The sequence below is a fragment of the Triticum urartu genome, chromosome 2, assembly GCF_003073215.2.
Source record: "Triticum urartu cultivar G1812 chromosome 2, Tu2.1, whole genome shotgun sequence".
Classification (NCBI taxonomy): domain Eukaryota; kingdom Viridiplantae; phylum Streptophyta; class Magnoliopsida; order Poales; family Poaceae; genus Triticum; species Triticum urartu.
The window spans coordinates 361,909,899-361,913,864 of NC_053023.1; the positions used below are offsets into that span (position 1 = coordinate 361,909,899).

General features: G+C 41.0%; 1 long non-coding RNA gene across 1 annotated transcript; it reads right to left on the reverse strand.

Moving 5' to 3' along the window:
• Positions 1-694: 694 nt before the first annotated feature.
• On the reverse strand, positions 695-3,331 carry LOC125537311. The gene is made up of 4 exons (XR_007295779.1): positions 2,930-3,331; positions 2,675-2,734; positions 1,916-2,004; positions 695-1,050 (listed from the first exon to the last, which is right to left on the reverse strand). It is a non-coding gene; the product is annotated as an uncharacterized LOC125537311 (long non-coding RNA).
• Positions 3,332-3,966: the final 635 nt, after the last annotated feature.

The following is a 3,966-nucleotide window of genomic DNA, read 5'->3' on the forward strand; positions in this document are numbered from 1 at the left end:
CACTGATATAATAAACCGGTCGTTGAACCGGATACTCCTTGCCAGCCTGTTTACGTTCTACCATAATGGCCACACTGACAGCCCGGGCATTGGCTGCCACATATAATAACAATGGCTCTTTATCAACCGGAGCAGCAAGGACAGGTGGCTCAACTAAATGTTTCTTCAAGTCCTCAAACGCCGCATTAGCAGCATCCCTCCAGACAAAAGTATCTATCTTTTTCATCATCTGATATAGGGGGATAGCTTTCTCTCCCAGCCGGCTGATAAACCGGCTCAACGCTGCAATACGACCCGCGAGACACCGAACATCATTAATACACCACTAGTAGAAACTACGATTTTACCTAGAGCCATATACCCTAGGTGAAATGCGAAAAACCTTAGGTAAAGACTTTACCTAGAGCTTGCCCTAGGTAAAGAACCTTAGGTAAAGTATAGTCGGTAAAGAGGTCTTTCCCTAGGGTGTGCCTGCCAAGCTCTAGGGAAACCATTTCTTTACCTAGGGCCCTATGCACTAGGGAAAGAATTCATCTCAGCGTTGTCCAGCGTGGAAAGGTGATTTACCTACAACAACATTTGGCTCTAGGGAAAGATGGTGGGGACATATCATATCCATATCTACCGTATACAAATATTCAATTCGAATTTAAATTCATATATGCCATAATTCCAATAATTAAATTCTGTGCCATAATTCAAAATTATAAATTGCTGCTAAAATTCAATGTACACATCAGATTCTTGTTCAATTACAGACTCATGGTCAATTTCAAGCCAGAATTCAAGAAGTAAACATAGCTAATGTTTCGTACAGCTAGCAGAACACCTAAGTCAGCATGTACATGTGTTGTTGGTTAGGACAATTATCTGCTACTCTAGTAAGGCAAAATATTTACACCTCTGATTAAGAGGGGTGTCAAGACCTTGAGTTGGTCAGGCCAAGTATCTACAATATCTACAACTCTGATTAAGACCTTGAGCGAGAGCCTCAATTACTTGTTTGTGCCCATCAACCAGCAGACCATGACCACCCGTAAGAATATGTTCCTGCAAAGAAAGAAGATAATTCAATGATAAGTGAAGAGTTCATTGATATACTTCGTTGCACTAACTCTGTCTCAAGCAAATAATATGATCAAGTTCATTGATATAGTTCATTGTGCTAATCAATAGACAAAGGTACAAAGATTGCTATTTTGGTGTTGGGCTCGACCAACTTTTCTTCTTCTCCACAACACATGGAATTAGCTAAACTTATAATGCCTTCCCCAAGAGGATTTAATGGGAAAAAACATATGCTGGTATGTGTTCTCTCCACTGATTACGAGCCGATCGACTAGTCGACAGACTAGTCTACGAGTCGCAACCCGAGTGCCGACTATGAAATACAAGAAGAGTTCTTTTACCTTATCACCTGATTTGGTAAACCTTGTAGAGATAACAAAGAAAATTAATTAGACAAAATAGATAGAAGTGGTGGTTGGCAGATGCATAGGAAAACGTACTATCCCTTGTATTGAAACTGATTTGCATAGTAAAATATTAAATGTATTGCTTGCAGGAAAAATTCTAATTTAAGCAAAATATTGTATGACCAGAGAAGCTATGCCATTCTGAATAGAAAACTAGGATAAGTGTATAGCTTAGTGTCCCAAATAGGATAGCTGTAACCTGCAGTTTATGATAGTTTTGCTATCTTCCTGAACAAATTCTGTTAGACAAAAATAATACACTTGGCTTGCTAGTAACATAGAACTAAATAATGTCCCTGCCATTGCGATTCAAAGATAATTCTAGCAATTGCCAATAAATTGAGGCTTTTTACCAACTTGATGGTAAGAAATCCCAGGACCTAGCCCACACGTGTTTCCGTGGGTCTTAGTGTAACCGGTTTGTCGAGAAATATACGTACCCATATTTTTCCACCACGACGTGCATATCATGTTATTGCTCTTCGTCCTGCTTCTATCTGTCTTGCCGTGATCCAAGCGGATTCAAGTGCTTCAAGAGCATAGCAACAGAATGATATTAAATCGACTGCTTGCAAGACTATGTTGTATTTATAAAGCAAAGTACGATTCTCTGTAAGAATTGCAAGATAATGTGGTATTTATAGAGCAAACAACAGTTCTATAAAAAAGAAATATGTAAGTTCCATGACACTTCTCAGTTCTTCAGGGCAGTTGTGACGACAAGATTGTTATCTCTGTGAACCAATCAACTATATAAGAAGGGGGTGGGCAAATATTGCATTATCGTTTGTTTTGCGATTTATCTATAACAAGATAGTATTTCTTGTGTACAAAACGAAGTAAATCAGCTGGAACCAGTTAGTAGCTAACGGAGCACATTAAATGTATAGGGAACACATGTCAGATAGCTAGTCAGTTTCCTAACTATATGTGCATACCGAGCTAGCTACTTCAGTTTAGCTATTTAAAATCATGTTAAGTCTACAACCGGGACGATCACATCTGTAAACAGTAATACAACTATATTGCACTAGCATTGGTTCGTCCGATAGAACTTTCAGAATCCCGTGACCTGTATTTTGTACGAAATCAAATGTGCTCCACATGATCACAAATTTAGCAGAGATGTTTTTGATAACAAATTGTTCCCCAAAACATAACCTTGGATACTAATTACCATCTTAGACATTTCTTTTCACCTGAAAATGGATATCAATAGCTGGAGCAGAGCCTGATGTCTTGCAAAGACCGTCTTGTACCTATCAATTATCAACCTCGTACTAAATCAGATGTTCAGAAACAAAAAAAGTGTTAGCCTCAAATCATATTGTTACTCATCAACTAGTCTTCCTACACATCTCATTAAACTATACCCTATAGCACAAAGATTTCAACATCGGTTCATCCAAAATAGTCTTATAAACTATTAAACAAATCTATAGGGAGAGGGATACCTTCACACGCTACCATGCTCGCAGTTGTGTGCCGTTTGGCTGCCAATCGAAGAGGAAGCAGGGGAACTTCTGGGCAGCTGGCCGTCGGAGCAAAAGAACAGGGACACGCACCTGGGTACCCGTCAAAGTGCAAGGACAGGAAGCAGAGGGACGCCCGCCTGGGAACCGGTCAGAGAGCAAGATCTAGATCGGCTTCAGATGAGAAGACGAGTTTGGTCTTGGACAGGGTAAGACGACGGAAGGTCCAGTGTCCGTCAACAGGGGGGAGAGGAGGCGGGGCGTGTTGGGCCGCAGATCTGGGAAGGGAGGAGGGAGAGGGTTGGGCGGCGACGCGGCGCTCATCTTCAGGAGAGAGGGAGAAGAAGACCAAATGCGAACAGCCATCTCTTTCTGCCCTTCTCACTGCGTAGTGGGCCCACACCGAAATATGGCGTAGGCCGCCAAAAAATAGAGCGCGCTGATGAAAAAAAATGCGCGGGAGGCCATCCTCGCGGCAACAGTGGGGCCGTATAGGTGCTTTTATTTTGTCCAGTGTTGTCAACGTGGCTGTCTTTACCTAGAGGAAGAAAAAAACTATAGGTAAACTTTATTTTTCCTTTTATTTTCACATGGAACTTCATCTTCCCCTAGAGTATACTGTTTATAGATTTTCTTTCCCTTGAGGAGGCAAATGAGCTCTAGGTAAAGACCTTGACCCTAGGTAAAATCGTAGTTTCTAGTAATGCACGCTGGTTTAGCCAGAGACGTAATAGCTTTGATCTTTTCATCTTATAAACCCGGAGATTATCAAAAGTTTCCTTCAAGTCATCTATCAACGTCTCCTCCTTTCTAGACTTCATCATGATATCATCCACATAAGCATGAACATTGCGCCCAATCTGATTATGAAGACAATTCTGCACACAGCGCTGATAAGTCGCCTGGGCACTCTTAAGCCCAAAAGGCATAGACACATAGCAGAAGGCTCCAAAAGGAGTTATAAAAGCTGTCTTCTCCTAGTCCTTAACTGTCATTTTGATCTGATAATAACCTGAATA